General features: G+C 38.3%; 1 protein-coding gene, 1 long non-coding RNA gene and 1 other non-coding gene across 12 annotated transcripts in view; 1 reads left to right on the forward strand and 2 right to left on the reverse strand.

Moving 5' to 3' along the window:
- NCOA2 (nuclear receptor coactivator 2) overlaps window positions 1-27807 on the reverse strand; it is a 295825-nt gene that overhangs the window by 76747 nt on the left and 191271 nt on the right. The gene's annotated exons all lie outside the window — the stretch shown is intronic.
- On the forward strand, window positions 271-26812 carry LOC102151560. Of its 2 annotated transcripts, none has more exons than XR_005381084.1 (4): window positions 271-388; window positions 10163-10326; window positions 12521-12604; window positions 26744-26812. It is a non-coding gene; the product is annotated as an uncharacterized LOC102151560 (long non-coding RNA). The 2 variants fall into 2 exon arrangements; XR_005381083.1 differs by lacking the exon at window positions 26744-26812 and adding an exon at window positions 16414-16458.
- Window positions 24002-24133, reverse strand: LOC119866811. Its single transcript, XR_005381319.1, has one exon. It is a non-coding gene; the product is annotated as a small nucleolar RNA SNORA72 (small nucleolar RNA).

The raw sequence follows: 27807 nt of genomic DNA on the forward strand, positions 1-27807 counted from the left end.
GGCCATGAATATATAAAAATTAACTATCTAGTTATGTATAAAAAAAGACAGAATCATAATTAAGTTACTTCCTATCAACTAGTTCAAATTAGCTTAAGAGTATAGTCTTGTTTTACATATATTAGCCATGAGGTAAGTTTCCCCACCATTCTACAATCCTTCAAATAAGGACATAAAATCTTCATAAAATTAATTCTTCCTACTTTCAATTCTAATTATCCTACTTAAGCTTCCAAATGCTAGATGATTAGTATTATGCTGTCATCAAGAGTTCAGAAAAGTTCTACCCAATGGCATTTTGGAATAGGTTTAGCTCCAACACAGATGGAAAGGCTGAATTCCAGAAACCTGTTTTTGGAAATCCTGCCTGCCAGGTGATGGATTATAGGTAAGCAGATGAAGTGGGTGGAGACACAACAGACATGACAACTGGGCAGGTCAATTTTGAGAGCCATAATAAAAGCAGAGGTGGTCGTTGCTCTGTAGATCTAGAGCCTGGACTAGAAGATGATGCTGTACTCCTGCCATAAGTACTTCAGCTGCTTCTCCAGTATATGGTCTTAGATCTGCTTCTTCAAAACGTACTGTTTACTTTTCATTGTATCAAAGGACATTGGGCTTCCCAGAGAGTAGAATGGTGGCAGTTGTTAGCTCAGTGTTGCCAAGGAAAATATTTGGCTGCATACAGAGTTTCCTGAGAGCAAGTTAGTACATGACCTCAATCTTTTCCAAGCTTATCATAATGCTGTAAGGCTGTGCTGATTCAGCAAAGCAATCTATAATCACTTGCAAAATGCCCCTGCCTCACAGGGATGTTATGAAGCTTAATAAGATAATGCATGTGAAGTACTCTGAGCTCCACAGAAGAAAGGCGTTAAGTAATAATATTCTGCATCTATAATTACGAGCAGTCTCACAAAGACAAGAATCCAATAAACTTGTCCACAAATTACAAATAAAAACGACTTTAAATAATTTAACATAAATAACTGTATAACAAAGGAAAATGTGAAATCGTTCATGTTTAAAAAGTGGAATGGACACACCTCATAAGGCAAAGTCAAAATGAAAAAAATACAACTAGACACATTTCTACTAAAAGACAATTACATCCCATTGTGGTAAAATAGAAATCGAATCAGAAACTTATAAGAGTATATTTTACTGACGTTATCTTGAGACATTGCTATTAATGAATTAAATTTAGTATCATTTCTATGGTTTTTCTTCCAATAAATTTAATTTTTAAAAATCAAAGTCAGTATTAACAATAATAAAATTTGTTTGGTTATAAAATGGTAAAACCAAAAACATAAATTCTAACTCTCATGGGGATAAGACCTGAGTATATTTTACCAAATGTAAATTTATTAAATATTAAAATAATGCTGCCCTCCCCCTGCCCCACCCCAATAGCATTTGTCTTCTCGATGGCATACACTTGTTTCTTGTTCTTCTGGACAAGCCCAAGCAGAAAGTCTACTTTAAATAGGGTGTCTCCAAAAGAGCAGGCCCAGGCTGAGCTGGCATCATTGGGTCCTTTGGTGTCACTGTCTTTATTGGATAGCACGTGGGCATTTTTGGTACCTGTTATCATTTCCTTCAGCAATCTTCCTGGAATTTCAGAGGATTCTTTTTTTCCCCCCTCTGTTCCTCCATAACACTGCCATAATATCACTTACTACATCATATGAAAATCATCACATCTTTTTTTTAAAGATTTTATTTATTTATTCATGAGAGACACAGGCAGAGGGAGAATTAGGCTCCCCGAGGGGAGTCTGATGCAGGACTTGATTCCAGGACTGTGGGATCACACCCTGAGCTGAAGGCAGATGCTCAACTGCTGAACCACCCAGGTGTTCTGCAATCATCTGATATGATCTGGACCCCTTCATACTGTTGAGTCCTTCAGCCAGAAATTGTACTTTTCATCTTTGCATCCCCATCCTCCACTGCAACTGCTGATGCACGTAGACAGACTCAATAAAAGTGAGTTGAACTCATGATACTCTGGAGAAAGCAATGGGAAGAATCCCTCAAGTGGTCTGGGTAGGTTGTATAGAATCCATTCCAAGCATACAGAGGGAACAAATGATTTTACTTTTTTTTTTTAAAATTTTTATTTATTTATGATAGTCACAGAGAGGGGGGGGGGGCGGGCAGAGACACAGGCAGAGGGAGAAGCAGGCTCCATGCACCGGGAGCCCGATGTGGGATTCGATCCCGGGTCTCCAGGATCGCGCCCTGGGCCAAAGGCAGGCGCCAAACCGCTGCGCCACCCAGGGATCCCTGATTTTACTTTCTAATTTTTATTCGTAATTTTGTTTTCAAAGAGATTAGTATTTTATTTTTTTAAAAAGGATTTATTTGAGAGAGAGAGAAAGAATGAATATAAATCTCAAGGAGACTCCCCACTGAGCTTGGAGCCCAACTCGGGGCTCACTCTCACAACCCTGAGATCATGACTTGAGCTGAAATCAAGAGTCAGATGCGCAATGGATTGGGCCCCTCAGGTGCACTGGTAGTATTTTATGTTTTTAAAGGAACATAAACATGGTATTACATGGTGAGGATGCAAAGTTAAAAAAAAAAAAAAAAAACAAACCTTGCCCTCCTGTGTAAAGGCACACTGCAATGATTAAGCTAAATCCTGAAATAGAGTTATTACTGCATTTTCTTTGTACAGTGTTGTGGACTTGTGCAATAAAAGAAAAATGAGGGCTGCCTGGGTAGCTCAGCAGTTTAGCGCCGCCTTCAGCCCGGGGCGTGATACTGGAAACCCAGGATCGAGTCCCACGTCGGGCTCCCTGCATGGAGCCTGCTTCTCCCTCTGCCTGTGTCTCTGCCTGCCTCTCTCTCTCTCTCTCTCTCTCTCTCTCTCTCTGGGTCTCTCATGAATGAATAAATAAAATCTTAAAAAAAAAAAAAGGAAAAACGAAATTTATAAATTTCTAAGCATTAGGAGGTTTTTTATTTATTTGGCTGTAAGACTCAGCTAAGTTCAGGAAACAGCATTGATCCAGATGCTGAATGAAGAGAGACTCTTAATTATCTGAGATTTCACTGGGAATGCTTTCATCAGAGACTGAACATGGCAAGAGCTGATTACTTAACTCAAAATAAACTTCCATCAACACACCAGGAACAATGCATACACCTCAGGATGCTAACAGGGCCTAATTAGTTCTCTGAAGTGTAGTAGCTCAAAAGAATTTTGGAAAATAAAAATGTGAAGGTTAATGATCTTTTGTATTATCCTCTCAGGATAAACTCAATTGCCAAGGAAATTAGACTTAGAGGTCTCAAAAATTCAGGCTGAGAGCAAACTCTACGGGCATAAAATCATTTGCTAATTTTTCAAAGTTAAACCCATTGGTGAACTTTTTTTTTTAAGGTTTTATTTATTTATCATGAGAGACCCAGAGAGAGGCAGAGACACAAGCAGAGGGAGAAGCAGGCTCCATGCAGGGAGCCCGACATGGGACTCGATCCCAGATCTCCAGAATCACGCCCTGGACTGAAGGTGGCACTAAACCGCTGAGCCACCCGGGCTGCCCCCATTGGTGAAACCTGTAATCACTTCACTACAAAGGTGCCTGCGACATGGGCTGTGTATGTGTCCTTTCAAAGAAAAGTATGAATCACTGAGTGAGGAGTAGAGCTAAAACACACATGTCTAGATCTTTTCTTTCACTTAATACAGAAACCAAGAGCTTGATTTTAAAACCTCAATTCCAAAGGAGGAGGATTTCACATAGTGCGTGAAGAGAACCTAAGGGGCTCCTCATATTACTATACAGAAGAAAAGCAATACAGGGGAATTATTGCAATCAAACTGCAAGGAAAATCAAAGAAAGTTGAGGAGATGAATATTCCAAGTGACTCTTTTATGAAAGAGACAAACTGGGGAGGGGTGAGATGTTTCTGAGAGACAAGGTTTACCTTGGTAAGATTCCTTGGTAAGGGAGCTAAGGCATGGATCTAACAGAAAAATTGAGAACCACAGCAGCTAAGACTTTGCACAAGAATATTTAATATTGCAGGTCTTTACAACCCCTGACACTGGATCTATAATCTTGCAGGTTCATGAGGACCATCTTCTCCTCTCCCAAGAGTCAATCTGGACAAAATTAAAAATTGTCCTGTTAATTCTTTGTGTGTTTTAAATATGAAGATAGCTCATTGTGTTCTATAGACAAAGGATAGGCAGTAAGTATATTCTTAAATTCTGAGTAACTCCTATATTGAGATGGATGTCAAAGATAAAACTGCTATTGCTTTGAAGCCAGTAAGTAGGGACCAAAAAGTTAAATGTCCACCTGTTCAGGTAGGTAATGTGTATTCATTCACCTGAATACTGAAACAAAACCAATCAAGAGAGACACAGTAGATCCCTATCTACCTCTACAACTGCACAGGTAGCCTCACCCCTATTTCTCAGCAGCCCCACCTTGAATATTTCCTTAAAAACATAGGGGAGCCATTCTTTTGTTCTCCATATAATCTAAGACTCACTATTTATATATGTGGTCTTTGACTCAATAGAACTAACAGGAGAGGAAGAAGGAAAAAGACAAATACAAGGGGGATACACATATAGAGGTAAGGGGGCACCTCTTGTGGGATCAAAAAAGATAAATTTAGGGCTTCTTTTATTTTTTTTTAAGATTTCATTTATTTATTCACGAGAGACCCACAGAGAGAGAGAGAGAGAGGCAGAGACACAGGCAGAGGGAGAAGCAGGCTCTATGCAGGGAGCCTGACATGGGACTCGATCCCGGGACTCCAGGATCATGCCCTGGTCCGAAGGCAGGGATACCCAGTTTAAGAGTTTCTAAAGATTGAAGATGAGACTGGGATGCAAAGATTGAAACAGAGCTTCATTTACATTTCAAAGAACATGATTTATTAAGTGTTTTAAAGACTTCCTGCAAGTCTGTAACTTTTCCTTTGTTATTTTTTCTTTATTTGTTTCACTAGCTAAACAATTCCAGAATTAAACGTTTGCTTCTGAAATAAGAGGTGCACATAAAAACTTGAGTGTTGTGTTGCAGTCAACCAGGGGAGAAGATGACTCCCAGTAGGAATAAAGAGAACAGTAAAAGAACACAGAGGGAAGGGAAGCAGGTGAACCATGAAGACCACAGACAACTTGGGCCCCAAGTCTCTTACTCTACCAGCCTGAGCTCACAGTAACTCCTGGCTTCCACGCCCTCAAGGGCCTGTGCCCAAACTCCATAACTCCTGGACCTAAAAAAAACAAAAACAAAACAAAACAAAAAAACTCCTGGACTTGTCCTGCTGGGACTCTGCCCTGTTGCAAGGGTCTTGACTGGTGTCCGGTGTTCCCTAGTAACTGGAGGCCTGGAAAGGGAAAAATCCAGAACAGCCTACGAGGGCAGAATAGAAGGAAAAAGAAACCATGCTCTGGGCATCTCAGAAAATCCACAACAGATCTTCCCAGGAAATAGAAGAATGTGCTGATTGATCAGCTTCTATAGTAGCTGTTACCTGTAATAAACATCAGGTCAGTGGTTCCCACCTTTTCAAGTAAAAGGGCTCTTTTAAATATCAATAATGTCCACAGAGCCCCTCAGCATCTATGTTTGAAATGATATAGAACAGAAAGAAAACATTACAATAAATTTAGTATTGCTTCTAAAAGAATTTGTATCTTATTTATCTCCATGCCATCTCTATATTGGAGACACAGCTGTACATACCTCATATATAAAGAACTATTGTAATTAGAGGCATTATTGGTTACAATAGGCTTTATGGAACTGGTCCAGGAATCTAATCACCGAAATTGCATTGTTTTGATGGAAAATATCCTCCATTCCAAACAATTAACTTATATATAAATCTTAGGGGAAAAAATGGTTTTTAAAGTTGAAGATTCAGTGTTTCTTTTCTTTCCTTTTTTTTTTTTTTCTTTTGAGAGAGAGTGAAAGAGCCGGGAATGGGGTGGGTATGGGGAGGACTGGGAGAGGGGGAGAGAGAATCTTAAGCAGGCTCTATGCTCAGCTAGGAGCCTCATTCAGGGCTTAATCTCACGACCCTGAGATCATGACATGAGCTGAAATAAAGAGTCAGACGCTTAACTGACTGAGCCACCCAGGCACCCCAAGACTCTGTGTTTCTTAAGAAAGCACAGGACAGCCTGGGTGGCTCAGTGGTTTAGTGCTGCCTTCAGCCCAGGGCTTGATCCTGGAGACCTGGGATCGAGTCCTGCATTGGGCTTCCTGTGTGGAGCCTGCTTCTCCCTCTGCCTGTGTCTCTGCCCCCCCGCCCCATGTCTCTCATGAATAAATAAATAAAATCTTTAAAAAAAAAGAGAGAGAGAGAGAAAGCACGGCAGTAGGTCTCTTCGACAAATGGTGTTGGGACACCATTGGTGCTGGACAGCCACATGCAAAAGAATGAAACCGGACCACTCCCTTACACCATACACAAAAATAAACTCAATAGATTAAACACCTAAGTGTGAGACTCGATACCATAAAAATCCTAGAAGAGAGCCTAGGCAGTAATCTCTCTGACATCAGCTATAGCAACATTTTTCTAGGTATTCCTCTTGAGACCAGGGAAATAAAAGTAAAAATAAACTACTGAGACTCTATCAAAATAAAAACTTCTGCACAGCAAAGGAAACAATCAACAAAACTATAAGGTGATCTACTCAATGGGAGAAAATATGTGCAAAGGATATATCTGATAAAGGGTTGGATCCAAAATACATAAAGAACTTATGTAACTCAGGGTGCATGGGTGGCTCAGTAGTTGAACATCTGCCTTTGGCTCAGGTTGTGATCCCGGGGTCCTGGGATTGAGTCCTGCATCAGGCTCCCCACAGGGAGGCTGCTTCTCCCTCTGCCTATGTCTCTCTGTGTCTCTCATGAATAAATACAATCATTAAAAACAAAAACAAAAAATCCTGATTTAACACAATACCCCAAAACAAATAATCCAATTTAAAAAAGGGCAGAAGACATGAATAGACATTTCTCCAAAGACATACAGATGGCCAACAGACACATGAAAAGATGCTCAACATCACTCATCATCAGGGAAATGCAGATCAAAACTACAATGAGATGCCACTTCATACCTGTCAGAATGACTAACACCAGTAACACAAGAACAACATGTGTTGGTGAGGATGAAAGGGGAATCTTCTTACACTGTTGGTGGGAATACAAACTAGTGTAGCCACTGTGGAAAATAGTACGCAGGTTTCTCAAAAAGTTAAAAATAGAACTACCCTATGACCTAGCAATCATACTGCTAGGTATTTACCCAAACAAAAAAAATAATAATTCAGAGGGACACATGCACCTCTATGTTTATAGCAGCATTATTCAAAATGGCCAAATGATGGAAACAGCCCAAGTGTCCATCGATTGTGAATGCATAAGGAAGATGTGGCATATATATATAATATATATTATATATAATAAATATATATAAATAAGTATAATAAATATTATATATACAGCAATATTAGCCATGAAAAAGAATGAAATCTTGCCATTCGCAATAACATGGATGGAACTAGAGAGTATAAATGCTAAGTGAAGTCTATCAGTCAATGAGACAAATACCATATGATTTTACTCATATGCAGAATTTCAGAAACAAAGCAAATGAGCAAAGGGGGGTTAAAAAAGAGAGGCAAACCAAGAAACAGACTCTTAACTATAGAGAACAACCTGATGCTACTAGAGGGGAGGTGGGAGGTGGGTAGAGAATGGATGAAATAGGTAGTGGGGATTAAAGAGTACACTTAACATGATGAAACAAATAAAATAATAAAAATTTAAAAAGAAAGCATGGAAGCAGGAAAAAAATGAATTCTTCAAGCACTTAAAGGCCTAAAGAAATGAAGACATAGTCTCCAAATGGCCCAGGAATTCTAACGTTCACTGTCTGTCCTTCATGAGAGTGAAAAGGCGTCTCAGTAATGAACATATGGGAAGCAGCACTAAAGCCAAGTACTGGCATTATTTATTTTACATTTCTTTTCTTCTACAAGACAAAATGTCTTATTTATAAAGTTGCTGGGCCCAAAGGACTCTAAATCTATTACAGGTGACCAAGGTTCTAACACGCAGAATCCAAGTCCATTCCAATGAACACTTTTTCTCTCCTGGGTAAAATCAATCTATTTTTGGTATGTGACCACATTGAACTGGTGCTTTCTTCTGTTCAAAATGACTGAAATGAGAAACATAAGGCAAAGTAGCCTTTTGCTATGGACAGCTATGGATATCTAAAATTTTGAGTTTAAATATTTGACATCTAATAAATCCATTTTACAGACGAAGTCTGCATTTTACACACTTCCTTTTCAGCACCCATGTTAAAACACCCGCTACATTGTCTCGTATATAGCTAAGTAGTCTTGTGTGAAACAGGGACCTCAGATTCTGTTCCTTTCCTTTACTTCTGGTCCATAATGTAATGAATGTTGAGGTGGTCACAATGATTAAAGTAGAGTGGGTAAAGTCTCTGTTTTGCTCCCCATATATTTTCTGAAATGGGAGAGAATACCTTAACCAGGCCAGACTGTTGTTTATCTAGAGGTTATACTGCACAAAAAGATGGACAGATAAAATGATGAGACATTCACTCTGACAGAACAATTCCTCATCTGTTCACATCAGGGTACAAAATGAATGTTCTAAAACAAGTTTGGTATCCAATTTTCTGGCTAAATATCAAGGAGTCTTTTTTGGCCTGGATAGCAACCTTCTATTTTCTTGGGATCTTTTATCATCTTTTTTCCTGACAGGAAAAGCTGAGCTGCCTTAAAAGTGTACATCATCCTCTAAAATAGGGATCTGCAAAAAAAAATTCTTCTCAGTAACTAAACCAGTGTCTCAGTAGAGCTTAAATTCAGCCAATAACATGCTCACCCAATTCACTTATAACAACTTCTTCCAAATGGCAGACAAAAGCAAGAGAACACCTGGGTGATGTGTTTGTTTATCCTTCCACTTCACGGGGAGACTCTCTGGCTTTGGAGCAAAGCAGAGATCTGGATTTGAGTTCCAGTTCCACCACCTTCTATCTGTGTGACTCTAGACAAGTGACTTAAACCTTAAATTCCTTGTCTGGAAAATGGAGCTTGTACCTAAACTCACCCTACGCAGTGGTGCTGCACGGATGAAATGACGATGGCTGTAAGCACTCCATATGTGAGCACTGTAGAAGCTGACCCTTTTGCTTTTGACCTGGTATATACTCTACACTTTGCTAGTCTACAGGGATGACTCTGTTTTGTAGGGCCCGAAGCTTATGACAATGTGAGGTGAGTCTCTTCAAGAACACAAATTAAGTGTTAATTCTCCATCTTATTTATAGAAAATGTGAAAAGATGGCTTCCCCATCTCACTACATGCTACAACTCCCAGCACTCACTGGGGCCAGTACAAGTAAGAATGCTTGCATCCCAACCTTCACTAGTTTAGTGGTAATTCTGCCTCTGAAAGTATACAACGTAAATTCCTAACCTATTTCCCTTATTTTTCATGTCAGCATCTGGCTCTTGGAGAAATGTGAATGCTCTGAATACAGAGCAACAGCTTTCATGTCTATGTGAAATTCTTTTCACCAATGAACAACACCTTAGCATCTTTTCCTTTTCATTCTTTGATACTGAGATTACTAGAAAAAAAAAAAAACAAAAAAAAAGACAGTATGGGGAGATATTCATCAGTAATCAAAGAAGCCTAGTTTAAAATGCATAGGCATGAACACATAGGAACCGGGTTAGAGGCAGTTATAACCTCTAGGAGCTATTTGCTCTAATGGTTCCTTGAGCTACAATGCTTCATAGCCATTAACTGCAGTCCCCATAAGATTTAAGATATTTAATGAAATACCATCTAACCCCAAATCATCAAAATCTCTTCTATGATAAGATGTGTTAGAACTACCCCTAATAACACAGCAGTAACTACTGTAAATCTTTCTTTTGGTTTTGAGTATGTTACTTTTGGAATTTCTCTCTAGATCAACATTTTCTCTCAAACAAAAGCAAAGTCGAAGACATGACCACCATTCTCAGAGGCAGGTAATGGAACACAGTAGAAAGATCACAGGCTTTGGAATCACCAACAGACTATAGTTGGAATTCTCCTTTGTCATTTACTAGAGTTACGGCCTCAATCTGACTACAGTTTCTCCAAGTCGGTTTCCGTATCTATGAAACAGACAACACATCAAGACTCCCTGAGAGTCGGGCCATCCACGGTAACCGGTGGACAGAGTACAGAACACAGCAGGCTTCCAGAATGGATAAGAAGGTAGCTGGAAAAAGTATGTACAGGTATACTTATATGACATTTGAAAAATATTGCTAAAGAAAAAAACCAGTAGCCTTGGATATAAGGAATCCCAGTTCTTGACATCAGATTTTATCTAAGCGTTACCCACATGGTAAACTTCAATATATTTTTGGAGGTCAAAGAGTTGTATTTCCTATCTCTTCTGTTATCACAGTCTGCCTTCTGTCTCCATCTAGCTATGCTTACATATCTGTATTCATCTATCTATCATAGTACTTCCTCACATACTGTATCTCTTCTTTTTCTTAGATCCAAATACCAGCTTAATCACTTATTAATAAATGTAGGCACAGGCCAAGCTGAACAACCACAGGCCTCCCTCTAGGGTGCGTTCTCAAATTAGGGAGAAGGATGTACATATGCTAAGGATAAGCTATTCTAAAAAGACTTTAATGAGTTCTTTGTTAATGAGCCCCTGGATGGCAGGGACAGTGTTTTGCTTTTCCTTGTATCTCTGATGCACAGTATGTGGCACATAGAGGGCATCTGGTAAATGTACCAGGAATAGAAGTATGAATTAATGAGAAATCATGTTTCAAAATAATTATGATATGGACGCTGCTCATTTCCAGACTACACCATTGAAATTTATTTTACATGCTATTTCAAACTCACATAGTAGTTAATGATGGTCTTTAAATGCCTTCTATCATTTATCACCCCCCACCATCATTCTAGTCATACCTTCTTGAAATAGCTAAAGAAAACATTAAATTTCTTGTTGCTTTCACATTCCTGTAAACCCTAATTTTTGTCCATTATTTACATAAACACTTATTAAGTATCTCCTATGTGCAAGGCATTAGGGAAAGGATATAAAAACGAATAAGCTATGGTTCTTCTATCAAAGAGTTCGAATGGTAGTAGGGAGTTTTTGTTTTGTTTTTAAAGCTTAAACTATTACATGACAAGCCAAAATGAGGTATCTATTTTACTTAACTGTAGCCCACAAGCTATGCGGCTACAGGTTAATGAGTAACTAAGGCTTTAGGCTCTGCAAAGATGAATGTTTAGACAGATGGCACCTTAAATGCCAGGTGAGGACATTTTACTTTCATCTCTACAGGGGAGACTCACAAAGTTCAGAGAACAGCCGTTACATATCCACACAGTTTTAGGAAATTAATGTCGGTAGCAAGAAAAGTTGGAAAGAGCTAAAACTGATCAAGGAAGGGATTTTAGTTGGGGATAAAAGGCAGTCCAGGATTAGAAATGAAACAGAAGGCAGCGACCATGTACGGCTACAGCACGGAGCACAAGTAGAAGTGTTTGGAGAAAGGATGGTTACTAGAGAAGCTAAGCAGGTGAGGGAGGAGGAAGAGGCCTGCTGATGTGGTGAACAGGAAGTCACTGTCGATATTCCAGGGAGCACTTTTTTTTTTTTTTTTAAGATTTTATTTACTTATTCGTGAGAAACACAAAGAGAGGTGCAGAGACCTAGGCAGAGGGAGAAGCAGGCTTCTCATGGGGAGCCTGATGTGGGACTCGATCCCAGACCCTGGGATCATGCCCTGGGCCAAAGGCAGATGCTCAACTACTGAGCCACCCAGGCATCTCAAGGGAGCACTGTTTGATGAGCAGTGGCAAGCAAACAGGCCAGATTTTAGTGAGCACACAGAAAATGGGAGCGTATAACTTACTTCATTTATAAGAAACCTGGAAATAAGGGACAAAGAAGGATGGAACAGTGTAGTGTGGAGAAGGAATCCATCATCAAAAGGTTTTAGAAGCTCAGATCTTTCTGGGTCCCAGGCCACATGCTGATGTCTCTCTGTTCACTCCTCTGTTAGCTGTAAGGCTAATCGCATCCACTGAAAGTCAACCAGACAAGCATTCTCTAGAAGAAACTTCTTTGATAACTCATTCTATCAGTACTTTTGATAGGTGTGTACCATGTATACAAAATATGCATTTGTTTATAAACTGCATGCACCTACCACTATTAGGACATATATTAAGCATTATAAGAACACAATGTTATGAGCCCTGGCTTATTTTTCATCTCTAGCTGAAATGTCAGTGAGCAAGGACCTTCCACAAACCCCAGGCGAGAATATATACTTCCCGGCCTTACACTATTGGTATAATATATACACCGGCCTTACACTAGACATACATTTTGCACCACTACACACTTATCCATGACCCATCTTTCCTATTCCTAGACTCCAAGTTCCATGATGGCGGCAGCCATGTCACCTAAGCATTGCTGTATTCTAGGACTCCGTAAAAGAGGCAGCACTCATCAGGTATTTTCTGACTCACAAAATGATGTGTTATTTTTGACTCACCATGACCCACTCTTAACCAAGTTTCACAATTGAGAGCTGGGAGTGTAATTTTCATCTCATTGCTCTATCTAATTACCATGGCGGTAAATGAGGACAACCAACACTGGCCTTTGCCCAGTTCAACTGTCCCCTGGTAAACAGAAAAGAGAGTATGTAGAGACCACTTAGGAGATAAAATAATACTTTAAGGTTTCTAGTTAAGAGAATGGGGTATTTTAACCCTTGGTAAATTTTCAATCTGTTTAGCAAAATATTTTAAAACCTGATTTTAAAAAGCCAAGTTACAGCCACTTTCGAAACAGTATAATGGTTCCTCAAAAAATTAAACATAGAATTACTACATGACCCAGCCAAACCACATCTGGGTATATATTCCCAAAAAAATGAAAGCAGGGATCTGAACAGATATTTGTACACCAATGTTCATAAAGCATGATTTACAACAGTGAAAAGGTAGAAATAACCCAGATGTCCATTAATGGATAAATGGATAAACTAAATATTGTTTATATATGTAATGGAATACTATTCAGCCTTTAAAAGGAAGGAAATGATGACGTGTATATATATACATCTATAGGAACACAGATGAACCTTGAGAACATTATGCTAAGTAAAATAAGCCAATCACAAAAAAATAAAGACTATATGATTTCATGTATATGAGGTACCTAGAATAGTCTAATTCAGAGACAGAAAGTAGAATAATGGTCACCAGGGGCTGGTGGGAGGAGGGGTGAGTACTTATCTAATAGAGAATTTCTGTTTGGGATGATGACAAAATTCTGGAGATGGATATTGGTGACAGTTGCACAACAACACAAAGGTATACTTATTGTCACTCAACTATAAGCTTAAAAATAAAAGATCAAATTAAAATCAATTCTCAGGTTAAAGTTAATTGGTATCCAGTCCTTTTTTTTTTTTTAGGATTTATTTATTTATTTATGGATGATAGAGAGAGAGAGAGAGAGGGAGAGAGGCAGATACACAGGCAGAAGGAGAAGCAGGCTCCACACCGGGAGCCCGACGCGGAAATTGATCCCGGGACTCCAGGATCACACTCTGGGCCTAAAGCAGGCGCCAAACTGCTGAGCCACCCAGGGATCCCTTTTTTTTCTTTTTCTAAAGTAGGTTTCACGCAGTGTGGAACCCAGTGCATGGCTTGAACTCACAACCCTGAGATCAAGACCTGAGCTGAAGCGGTGCCTAGGTGGCTCAGTCAGTTAAGTGTCTGCCTTCAGCTCAGGTAATGATCCCAGGGTCCCAGGATCATGCCCCACATTGGGCTCCATGCTCAGGGGAGAGCCTGCTTCTCCCTCTCTTCCTAGCTCATGCTCTCGGTCACTATTTCTGTCTCTCTCTCTCAAATAAATAAATAAAATCTGGAAGAAAAAAAAAAAAACCTGAGCTGAGATGGAATCAATTGCTTAGCTAACTGAAACACCGAAGTGTCTTGAATTAGCATTATAAGCAGATCTGCAATTCTTATATTCTGTGAATTATCTTTCACTATTGCATTCTTAGAAAACAAAACAGAATTTAAGAACTTGTATGCTGATAAAATCAAGTCTACAGCAGTAACTGTACTAACAATTATAAGGTCCCAAATTGCAGAAGGCCAATTTTTATTGGACTTTGTGCTGATAGCAAAGCATAAACTGTAGAGGTCTCCATTTCTTACCCATAAATGATGAAGATAAAGAACATGATCATTGTTTTCCTAAGACTATTACCTTAAAAACATTGAGGGTAACAGAAAAGAGGAGAGAAGATGTAAAAAAAATAGACTGCTGCACTTATGACCACAGATAAATGACCCACTAATGAGCAAAAAGTAAATATATTTTTTTTAAGATTTAATTTATTTATTCATGAGAGAGAGAGAGAGAGAGAGAGAGAGAGAGAGGGGAAGAGACACAGGCAGAGGGAGAAGCAGGCTCCACGTAGGGAGCCCGACATGGGACTCGATCCCAGGACTCCAGGATCACGCCCTGGGCCAAAGGTAGGCACTAAACCGCTGAGCCACCCAGGGATCCCCAAAGTAAACATTTTCTAAGCAGAAATGAAATAAAGTATCACAGACTGAACAAGACTAGAAAGGGAATCGGGAGTGACATACACGAGTGCCTCTGTCCACCCCCACATTATATATAAACAGTATGATCTATGAAGGTCGTACTCCTTCCTTCTTTTAACCTATATAAAGAAGTCTTATGTAGTAAATGGCTTCAGGGAGAGAAACACCCTTTAGGGGAACATGAGAAATGGCTGACATGAGGCAGAGTATCTCAGAGGAGCAATCTTAATGTCATTGCAATTTTCTCTCACTTTCCAACTGACTTCAGATTTGCCTCAAGGAGTCTTCCTGCACCTAAGAACCTCCTCCTCATCCTTTTTAGCTTAAGGTCATGTTTGGTGCCCTCATTTTTCAGCAATATATGAAACTAAGATATTTGACCACAGAGAGCATTCAATGCTGTAATACAGTACTAGCTACTTACTCTTTTCAAAACATTTCTTTGGAAAAGATACTCAACATCATTAATCATTAGGAAAATGTAAATCAAAACCACAATGAGATTTCACCCCCTCACACCCGTAAAAAAGAAGGCACTCACACCTGTTAGGATGGCTGCTATCAAAAAACCAGAAAATAACAAGTGTTGGTGAGGATATGGGAAAACTGGAATTGTGCATTATTGGTGGGATTACAAAATGTGCAAATGCTATGGAAAATATATGGAGTATAAGGATCCTCAAAAAATTAAAAACAGAACTACCATATGACAGCAATCTCACTTCTGAAGATTTATCCAAAAGTATTGGAAACAAAGTCTCAAAAAGATATCTGCATACACACATTCACTGAAGTGTTGTTCCCAATAACAAGATGTAAAAACAACTTGAATATCCATTGATGGATGAATGGATAAAGAAAATTTCATATATACATACAGTGGAATATTATTTAGCCTTAAAAAAAAATCCTGACATACACAACAACAAGGATGAACCCTGAGGACTATTATGCTAAGTTAAATAAGTCAATTGCAAAGACGAAATACTTCATGATTCCACTTATGGTAGGCATCTAAAGTAGTCAAAGCCACAGAAACAAAAAATGGAAGGTGGTTGCTAGGTGTTGGGGGTCAGGAGAAATGGCAAGTTATTCAATGCGTATAGTTTCTACCATGCAAGACAAAAAGGTTCTAGAGGTCTCGTACAACAGTGTGCATATAGTTAAAATACAGTAATGTACACTTAAAAACTGCTAAGAGGGCAAATTTATGTTACATGTTTTTTTTTTTTTTGCCACCAAAACACACACACACACAACAAAAAAACCACCAACCCAGAAAAAAGTCTCCTTAGAAAGACCAATTACAACAGCTGCATGTCCAATAATTATTATGGTATAATCCATTTCTTAATTTCCTGAAAATTAGCTTAACCTAAAGTAAACAGAAACTGTCACATTTCCTTCCTCCTTGTTCTACTAGTACAACAGGTTGGGAAAATAGGCTTGTTCTGAAGGGAATGGGAAAGGGAAGTGGAAAGGGAAGGCAAAAAATAACACAAAACTAAGAAAAATATATGTTAAGCCTAAACCAACCAGAGAACGACAACAATTAACAGAACAAATAGTGGTGTTTTTGCTCTATATCTTTTATTTATTCCAATGTTAATTACAATACATAAATCTGATTGTAATAAGCCATTTCTAATCTTATTTTTTTAAAGATTTATTTATTTATTTATGATAGACACAGAGAGAGAGAGAGGCAGAGACACAGGAGGAGGGAGAAGCAGGCTCCATGCAGGGAGCCCGACGCGGAACTCGATCCCGGGACTCCAGGACCGCGCCCTGGGCCAAAGACAGGTGCCAAACCGCCGAGCCACCCAGGGATCCCCTCCATTTCTAATCTTTAGTAGTGAATAAGTTATATATATACACAGACACACTTATATAATAAGCTAATTATAATGCATTTGGAAACTCTTGTTCTCTTCTTTCTACCACATCCCAAATATTTAATTCATTTCTCAAAAATTGTATTATTCTTCAAACTAAGAAGAATGAATTAGAGGTAACAGTAGCTCATGGAACTTTAACATATCTGAAAATCTTAGATATAAGTTCTTTCGAAGCCATTATATCCAGTATCTGCATAGCACTAAATATAAAATGTGAGTGTGCTTTCTATTTGCTACATATTCTAGTCTAACACAATATGTCTATCTTAAATCAAGGAAAAATCTCCCAAATTAACTGAAGATCATAATAAAAATTTAAAAAAATTATAAAATGCCACGCCCTTGGCTTTTCAAAATATATTCTAGTTGACAAGTTGTGTAGATTTGTCATCCTTATTTTATTAAGGTTTTATTTATTTATTCATGAAAGACCCAGAGAGAGAGAGAGAGAGAGGCAGAGACACAGGCAGAGGGAGAAGCAGGCTCCATGCAGGGAGCCTGACGTAGGACTCGATCCTGGGTCTCCAGGATCAGGCCCTGGGCTGAAGGCGGCGCTGAACCACTGAGCCACCCAGGCTGCTTATCCTTATTTTAAACAGCTTAACAATAACCCATAATCCTTGGACCAACTTGTCATCCTTATTTTAAGATGGTCTCAAGAACTAACCTTATTAGTGCCTAAGAAAGTTAAAAGTTTACCAAATGCACTTAAGGAAACAAACACACTTTCAGGAGACAAACCAAATATTATGAATACTATCTGTCCCCAAAAAAGGTTATAATTACCTTTGTACAAGAGACAGAACATACTCAATTATTAGCATAAAAATTTCAAGTTCTTAAATTTGGGATGCTGTTTCCCCCAATATAAAGTCATTGTACAGGGCTTGATAAAAGCTAGGCATCAGAAAAATCTGAGACATTTGTTTTACACACTAAAAACAAACATGGTGCTCAGAAATGCCACAGGTGTGAATGATGAGTGGATATGATCTCTGACATCAAGGAATTTATCATTCAATTGGGTAAGAGAAAGGAAAACCCACAAAAAAAATAATCAGAAGAAAGAAATGATATGGAGATTCAAAGGAGGTAAGTCTATATTGATTGGGGATTAAGAAGCATTATTTAAGATGAGCCCTGAAGAATGACCAGTAAGACTCTAGTGGGAAAAGACAGAAATAGAATAAGGAGGCATTCCAGATAGGGAGGTAAGAGTATGAATAATGATGCAAAATAAAACCCCATAAATATGTGTTAGAAACAGGAAGTGGTCTAGGGTAGTAACCTTAGGGTATATACACTGAGGATATGGAACACAGTAGTGGGCTAAACTGGCCAGATGTGGGGTACTCGTGAAGGCACCTTGCCATTGGACGTTCTATCATCACCCAGCCTAGATTCCCTTTTACTGTGAAACCTGTAATAGTTGTAATATTCCACCCTAGTGGATTACTAATGGTGGGGGATAGTCAACCAGCTAACAGGGAAGAGGAGAGAAGCATTCCCGGCAGAAGACTCCAAGGCAAGAAATTGTGCATGTGTGTAGGCCTGTGTCAGTGCTGGTTGTGGAGGAGGGGATAAGAGTTTAAGGAGTTCGTAGGCTAGAGCAAGGGAGAGGATGAAAGCACGGGAAATGGATCAGAGAGGGACTTGTATGCAGTGGTGAAGGTTCTTCTCTTGGACTCTGTCACCAAGCCTATTGGCAGTCACTGAAATTGAGGCAGAAGGATCAACTTAGCTCTCTCTCATTGGGGTTTTAGAGAAAACTTTTTGCTGATTCTGGTGTGGGAATGGCCCCGTATTCCTCCCGTGGGCACAGTGACAAATATGACAATTTCTAAGCCCCAGGAGAAGAGGTAGGGCTGGGAGCATACTGATTTGTGTCCTGCAGACAAGGACAGGGGAAGGCTGAGCAGCCAGGACACAAGTGTGGGCACTCTTCACCAAGGATGGGGTGGAATTTAAACAGAAGGTGAGGGCTGACAGCTAGGGAGCTAAGGCCAAGGGCTCTTAACTAAGTGCTCAGAGTTGTCAAATAAGACTATGCATGGGGCACCTGCATAGTCAGTTAAGGGTCTGCCTCAGTCAGTTAAGGGTCTGCCTTCGGCTCGGGTCATGACCCCAGGGTCTTGGGATGGAATCCAAAGTCAGGCTCCCTGCTCAGTGGGGAGCCTGCTTCTGTCTCCCACTGGTTGTGCTCTCTCTCTCTCAAATAAATAAAATCTTGAAAAAATTTATCTTTGTTTAAACATGAAAATGTATGCTTCTGAGTCCCTTCCTTGTCTTTGTCAGGCTCTCTATTGGTCTTTGTGGGTCTTGCTTACTACCTTTCCATCTTGTTCTTTCTCTTCTTCCCTTCCATCTTACTCTTTCTATGCCCTTCAACAAGTTATAAAAATGAATAAAAGGTTATGTACAAAATATTTCTTGTTAAAGATAAATAAGGTATTTTGTAATTCTCTAGCATGTTTTAACTTACTTTTTCTTGTTGTTTTATTAGTTACATGCCTTCCTTCCCCTGAAGTCAGCAGTATTTTTTTTTTAATTTTTATTTATTTATGATAGTCACACAGAGACAGAGAGAGAGAGAGAGAGAGAGAGAGAGGCAGAGACACAGGCAGAGGGAGGAGCAGGCTCCATGCCCCGGGAGCCCGACGTGGGATTCAATCCCGGGTCTCCAGGATCGCGCCCTGGGCCAAAGGCAGGCGCCAAATCGCTGCGCCATCCAGGGATCCCTGAAGTCAGCAGTATTAAAAAAAAAGAAAAGCTTCCCATTTCCAGTATCACTGGAATCTAGAGACCATGGTAGACAACTTCAAGGCAATTCTGTTAAGGATTGCTAAGAGTCTCAATTTATGTCACCTTCTCCAAATTTCAATATTGCTTATGGTACTTTACTTACTGTCCCATCTGGATCTCACCTGTCCTTTTAAGCCTCAAATTCAACCAAATGCTTCAAAATAGCCTATTCTGTAGCTAAACAGTCTGACTCCACATACAGTATATGCCTTTGAGGGCTCTTGTGCCTTTGTTCAGGTTCCTTGCTTCCTGTTTGGAAGGCCTCTCTGCCCCAACCCTAAATCTCTCACCTATTACAATCTTGTTTTCCCTGAAGAAAGGAATAGAGACAACTAGAAAGACAACTAAGAAACAATATAATGGCAGTAAGTACATATCTATCAATAATCACTTTAAATGTAAATGGACTAAATGTTCCAATCAAAAGACACAGAGTGACTAAGTGAATTTAAAAACAAAATCCATCTCTATGCTGCCTACAAGAGACTCACTTCAGACCTAAGGACACATGTAGAGTGAAAGTGAAAGGATGAAAAGATATTCCCCACAACCGGAAGCAAAAAAAAAAAAAATATATATATATATACATATCGGGGCAGCAATACTTATATCAGACAAAAGTGACTTTAAAACAAGGACTGCAGGGGATCCCTGGGTGGTGCAGCGGTTTGGCGCCTGCCTTTGGCCCAGGGCATGATACTGGAGACTCAGGGATCGAGTCCCACGTCGGGCTCCCTGCATGGAGCCTGCTTCTCCCTCGGCCTGTGTCTCTGCCTCTCTCTCTCTCTCTTCTCTGTGACTATCATGAATAAATAAAATCTTTAAAAAAAAAAAAAAAAAAACAAAAAGAACAAGGACTGCAACAAGAGACAAAGAAGAGCATGATAAATTCAACAAGAGGTTATAACAATCGCAAATATCTGTGCACCCAACACAGGAACATCTAAAAATATAAAACAAATATTAACAGGCATAAAGAGAGAAATTGACAGGAATACAATCATAGTAGAGGGCTTTAACATCCCACTTACAACAATGGATAGACCATACAGGCAAAAATAAACAGGGTAACAATGGCTCTGGATGACACTTCAGATCAGCTGGACTTAATAGGTATACACACAGAACTTACATTCCCGAACAGCAGAATATACATTGTTTTCAAGTACACATAGAACATTCTCCAGGACAAATCAGGTTAGGTCACAAACAAATGTCAAAAAATTTAAGGAGACTATAGTCACATCAAGCATCTTTTCTTTTCTTTTTTCTTTTCTTTTCTTTTCTTTTTCATCTTTTCTAATAGTGATGAAAAACTAGAAAAAGATTATAAGAAGAAAACTGGAGTGGGAAAAAAGAAAAAAAAGAAAGCAAATGTGGAGACTAAACAACATGCTTCCAAACTAAAACTGGGTCAACAAAGAAATCAAAGAGGAAATAAAAAATTAACCTGAGATAAATGAAAATGAAAACAAAATGGTCAAAAACTTCAGGATGCAGCAAGAGCATTTCTATGTGAGTTTTATAGTTACACAGGCCAACCTCAAGAAATGAGAAAAAATCTTTTTTTTTTTTTTAATTTATTTATGATAGTCACAGAGAGAGAGAGAGAGAGGCAGAGACACAGGCAGAGGGAGAAGCAGGCTCCATGCACCGGGAGCCCGACGTGGGATTTGATCCCGGGTCTCCAGGATCACGCCCTGGGCCAAAGGCAGGCACCAAACCGCTGTGCCACCCAGGGATCCCAAATGAGAAAAAAATCTTAAATAAATCCTCCAACCTTACACCTAAAGGAACTAGAAAAAGAACAAAGGAAATAATAAAGATCAAAATGGAAATGAATTAAATAGGGCAGCCCCAGTGGCTTAGCGGTTTAGCCCCCGCCTTTGGCCCAGGGCGTGATCCTGGAGGCCCGGGATCAAGTCCCATATCAGGCTCCCTGCATGGAGCCTGGTTCTCCCTCTGCCTGTGTCTCTGCCTCTCTCTCTCTGTGTCTCTCATGAATAAATATATACATAAATAAATTTCTTTTAAAAAGGAAATGAATTAAATAGAGACTAAAGGAATAATAGAAAAGATAAATGAAACTAAGAGGCGCTTCTTTGAAAAGATAAAAACCGATAAATCTTTAGGTACACTTACCAAAAAGGGGGGAGGGGAGGGTTCAAATAAAATCAGAAAAAGAAGAGGAAAAGTCACAACTGACAGCACAGAAATACAAAAGATTGTAAAATATTACTATCAAAATTTATATGCCAATAAACTAGACTGCCTAGAAGACATGGATCCATTCATTCCTAGAAACATAAAATCTTCAAAAGCTGAATCAGTAAGAAATAGAAAATCTGAACAGACCAATTACTACTAATGAAATTGAATCCATTATCAAAGTAATAAACAAGAGTCTAGGGTCAGATGACTGCACAGGTGAATTTTTCTAAACATTTAAAGAAGAGTTAATAGTTATTCATCTCAAGCTATTCCAAAAAAACTGAGGAGGAAGGAATTATTCCAAAGTCATTCTATGAGGCAGGCATTGTCTTGACACTAAAACCAGACAAACACTGTTAAAATTGGTGCAAAAATCCTCAACAAAATAGCAGCAAACCAAATTCAATAATACACTAAAAGGATCATTTACCATAATCAAGTGGGATTTATTTCAGGGATGCAAGGATGGTTCAATATCTGCCAATCAATTAGTCAATGTGATACAGCACATTAATATAATGAGTAGAAATCATATTAGTATGTCAATAAATGCAAAAAAAAAAGCATTTGACAAAATTGGACATCCACTCAGTGATAAATCTCAATAAAGTGGGTATAGAGGGAACATATTTCCACATAATAAAGGCCATACATATCATGACAAATCCACAGCTAGTGACATATTCAATGGTGAAAAGCTGAGAACTTTTCCTCTAACACCCGGAACAAAACAAAAATGTCCACTCTCATCACTTTTATTTAATACTAGTCACAGCAAGCAGATAAGAAAAAAAGACATCCAAATTGGTAAGGAAGAAGTAAAACTGTCATTATTTGCAGATGACATGATTCTATATGTAGCAAACGCCACGGGTGCCTGGGTGGCTGTCTTTGGCTCAGGTCGTGATCTCAGGGATCCTAGGATGGAGCCCTATGTTGAGCTACTTGCTTAGCAGGGAGTCTGTTTCTCCTTCTTCTCTGCTCCTCCCCTACCTGCCTTTGTACTCGTTTTCTCTCTCTCAAATAAATAAAATCTAAAAAAAAAATAAAAAATAAAAAATGGAGGGAGGGAGGGAGGGAAGGAGGGAAGAAGGGAGGAAGGGAGGAAGGGAGGAAGGAAGGAAGGAAGGAAGGAAGGAAGGAAGGAAGGAAGGATCTTTCTCTTAAATAAATAAACAAATAAATAAAATCTTTATTACAGAAAAAAGGAAAAAGGAAACCCTAGACCACAATAAAAACTATTAGAACTAAGAAATGAATTCAGTTAAGTTGCAGGATACAAAATTCTGTTCCATTTCTATACAATAATAATGAACTAGCAGAGAGATAAGTTGAGACACATCCCATTTACAATTACTTTTAAAAAAAAACCCACAAAAATACCTAAAATAAATTTAACTGAGGAGGTGGAGACTTATATATTGTGAAAACTGTAAGATATTGACAAAAGAAACTGAAGATAACACAAATGACTGGAAAAATCCTCATGGACTAAAAGAATTAATATTAAAATGTCCATACTAGCCACAGTAATCTACAGATTCAATGCAATCTCTATCAAAAGACCAACAGTATTTTTCAGAGAATAAGAGCAAATAATCCTAATATTGGTATGGAACACAAAAAACCTCCAATAGTTAAAGCAATCTTTAGAGGAGAAAGCTGGAGGTATTGCTACCACAGATTTCAAACTATACTGCTGAGCTATAGTAATCAAAACAGTATGATTGTGGCACAAAAATAGACAAACAGATCAATGGAACAGAATAGAGTGTTCATGCTTGTATGGCCAATTAATCTATGATAAAGGAGGCAAGAATGTTTAATGGGCAAAAGTCTCTTCAATAAACGGTGTTGGAAAAATTGGACAGCTACAAACAAAAGAATCAAACTGGACTACTTGCTTACACCATACACAAAAAATAAACTTGAAATGGATTAAAGACCTAAATTTAAGACTGGAAGCCATAAAGATACTAAAAGAAAACATAGCCAGTAAACTCATGGACAGTGGTCTTATTAATATTTTTTTGGATCTGTCTCTTCAGGCAAATGCAACAAAAGCAAAAAATAAACAATTGGGAGTACATCAAACTAAAAAAACTTTTGCACAGGGAAGGAACTCATCAACAAAATGAAAAGGCAACCTACTGAATGGGAGAAGATATTTGGTTTTTGGACTGTTTTTAGTTTTACAATTCATTTAATGGCAACTGGCAAATCAACAAATTAGCAACAGTTATCTTCAAAGGTTTTATGTTAGCTTTGCTGTCATTTCTCAAGGATGATCAGATATCTAGGCATAGACATTTCTCACACAAGATGCATCATATAAATCAGACATGGAAAAAAAAATCAGACTTGGTTTATCACCAGCATTGATAAAACCAGACCTAGGGAAAGAACTAGGTCTGGGGACACGTGCATAGTCTCAATATAGTGAATGTTTAGCCTGCCCTGATTATTACAAAATCAGAACAGCGAGAATGTTCACAGTGGGAGAAGATACTTGTAAATGATATGTCATGACAAGAGGCTGACAGCCAAAATATGTAAAGAACTCCTACAAGTTAACACTAAAAGCAAAAAATCGTTATAATTAGCAAGTGGGCAGAGGACCTGAATAAATGTTTTCCTAAAGAAGACATACGGATGGCCAAGAGGCACATGAAAAGATGCTCAACATCAGTAACCATCAGGTAAATGCAAATCAAAACCACAATGAGCTATCACCTCATACCAGTCAGAATGCCTAGTATAAAAAGACAAGAAATAACAAGTGCTGGTGAGAATGTGGAGAAAAGAGAATCCTCTTGCACTGTTGGTGGTTATGTAAATTGGTACAATCATTGTGAAAAACAGCATGGAGGTTCCTCAAAAAATTAAAAATAGAAATACTATATAATCCAGTAATTCCGTTGCTGGGTATTTACCTCCAGATAATAAAAACACTGATTCAAAAAGCTATATGTACCTCTATGTTTATTGCAACACCATTTACAATAGCCAAAATATGAAAGTGACCCAACTGTCCCATTGATAGATTAATGGATAAAGGGGATGTGGGGTGTGTATGCGTTTACACCATACACAATAAAATATCACTCAGTCATAAAAGAGTATGGAATTTTACACTTGAAACAATATAGACAGACCTAGAAAATACTATCCTAAGTGAAACAAATTAGAGAAATGCAAATACTACATCATTTCACATACATATGGAATCTAAAAAATGAAACGAATAAACAAACAAAAACCAGAAACACTCGTGAATACAGAGAACAAACTGGTGGCCAGAGGGGAGAAAGGAGAGAGGGGAATGGGAGAAATAGGTGAAGAGGATTAAGAGGTACAAACTTCCAGTTATAAAATAAGTCATAGGAATGAAAAAGTATAAGTATAGAGAATATAGTCAATAATATTATAATAACTTTTTATGGTAAAAGATAACTACACTTCTCATGGTGAGTCATTTTATAATGTATATAACATCAAATCATGATGGTGTATACCTGAAGCTAATATAATATTGTATGTTGGAAAAAAAAATATTGTATGTTGACTATACTACAACTAAAAATTAAAAATAATAAAGGGACAGCTGGGTGGCTCAGTTGGTTGTGTCCAACTCTTGATTTTGGGTCAGGTTGTGATCTCATGTTTGTGAGATCAAGCTCTGTGGTGGGTGCTGCACTCAGCATGGAATCTGCTTGAGATTCTCTCCCTCCCTCTCCATCTGCCCTACCCCAACTGAAAAATAAATAAATCTTTACAAAAATAATAATAAACTAAAATCTTAATCTTACAGTAAGAGCCAGTTCAGCTTTATTATCCTCCTGGAAGCTGTATCAGCATTTGTCATCATACTTATTCCCACTGTCCCCTGTAGTTCCTCAGCTGGTTATCTGTAAGGTGAAAGCTCCCACCAAGAGTGAAAGCTCCAAGGAAAACAATCATGTATTTTTTGATTACTGAATTCCAACCTAATGAAGAACAATGTATCTTGCATGTAGTATTTACTCAATAAAACATTTACTAAATGATGCTTGTTCTTGAATGAAATCAACACACACAGTGCAGTGTCAGAATTCCTTTTCATAACACTAGATGATGATCAAAAAAGAAAGGATGTCTACTTTCTCTTAGAGTATAAAGCTAGTTTAAGTCTTAAAATTATAGCTCATATCATAAATTGATATAGTCCTAAAGCATTAGGGTACATTAAATCTTCTTCATTTGAAAGCTGTTAAACAAAAAAATCCCCCTCCATATACTTAAGAAAAGGGGAGGATCCTAAGAAGAAATGAGAGCAAGCATTCCACCCCTGCTCGCTCATTTTAAGGATTTCATTAATAATGAGAGCCATGAATCCACATGAAAATATGAAAGTGCATTATATATAGATCAGTATAAAAGTATCTTTATTAAAAATTGCAATACCAAGGACATAATGCCAATCATAGATTATATCATCAACGAAATAAAGTCTGATTTATTACTACATGTATGGAAACATGTAATAGTTTCAGATCTTCAAGAGTAAGCTCCGGCCAGCCAGATTGTTTGCTGTGTTGAAGTAAATATGGATGAAATAAAAACTGGCAAGACTCTGCCCTGTTTAGCTCTGCTTAAAGCAAGATTCTTGAAAATGTCACTCAAGTAACAGGGACAAACAGAAGCCAACAAGGTCCAGCAGGTGCAGTAGAGTCTGAGGGAGTGATCCAGATGTAGTCACACCAACACATATTTTTGTGTATTTTTTTTGTCTGTCTGCATAGTTTGATAGCTTTTGTATACTTACTTCTATATTAAAATAAAAAGAATCAACACTGTAAGAACTTTAATTGAAGCTTAAAACTGAACAAAGAAAATATCCAAAATCTACTTGTTTCCTTATCAGTACCGAGTCCTCAGGAAGAAAACCTAGATCTATTTAGATGATGATTCCAAGTACAGATGTCAGAAGCAATAATAAGAGAAATTACTACTACTTAGTAAGTCTTTCTATGTACCAAGTACTAGATTAAATCTGTTATATATATCAAACACATCACAACTTTAGGTAGTGGGTATTATTATTTTATTATTATCTTCTTTTTACAGATCTACTTACATGTGATCATACAACTGGGGAGGAGAGAGACTGGAAATCATTTGATTTTAATAAAGCTCATGATCTTAATGAATTTATTACGCTGATTATTTTAACATATCCTGCCAACTGGGTTTGGGGCTTGCACTAATCTACTGCAGTCTACTCTGATGGCCTGCTTTTACATCTGGCTGGCTGACTTTGGCCATTTAATTATCACCAGCACTTCTAGAAGATAACAATACTAAAGAAGTTGACAATTGAAATTCAAAGTATATGTAATGAATAAGGGACCATTGTTTAAAAAAGTTAAATCATATGTCATTATCAGTCTCCCATTCATTCTCCAAATAATCAAGTCTGTACTATCATAAATATTCACCTGCAATCCAAAACACTGTCTTTACTATGTGAGTATCTCCAAGGGCATGTCCAAGAGCTGTTGAGTTCCCTAACCTACCCTTTCCAGTAAGCTGGAGGACCCTGCCATCACCCTAAGATTATATCACATACTATATAACCAAACTAGAAGCATCACCCCAAAAGCCTGATTTATAGATATCCTACTTCTGAAAGATGGTATCAGAGCCCTTTTGCTTACTTTGCTTCATGGCAGCTATTAGCTGAAGCTCAGGCTTCAGCTTTTTTTTTTTTTTTTTTTAAGATTTTATTTATTTATTCATGAGAAACACACAGAAAGGCAGAGGGAGAAGCAGGCTCCCTTCGGGGAGCCTGATGAGGAACTCGATCCCAAGACCCCAGAATCATGACTTGAGCCAAAGGCAGATGCTTAACCACTGAGCCAACCAGGTGCACCTCAGGCTTCAGCTTTGAATGATAATTTCCATCACAAGAACTTCATGCATTTAACATGCGTAAAAAAGAATAAGAAAGAAAAACTAAATTTTAACAGGCTCACCACATTAACTTTTGTGGGCTAGAACCAGGTTGTTTCCATTACTGTTTTCTTGAATCCTTAAATAATCCTGTTAGTTTATGAATACTGACTCACCTACATTTTTTTTCTCACCTACATTTATAATACAACCTGCCCACTTCCATGGTTGCAAGTGGT

Source organism: Canis lupus, chromosome 29 (assembly GCF_011100685.1).
Source record: "Canis lupus familiaris isolate Mischka breed German Shepherd chromosome 29, alternate assembly UU_Cfam_GSD_1.0, whole genome shotgun sequence".
Classification (NCBI taxonomy): Eukaryota; Metazoa; Chordata; class Mammalia; order Carnivora; family Canidae; genus Canis; species Canis lupus.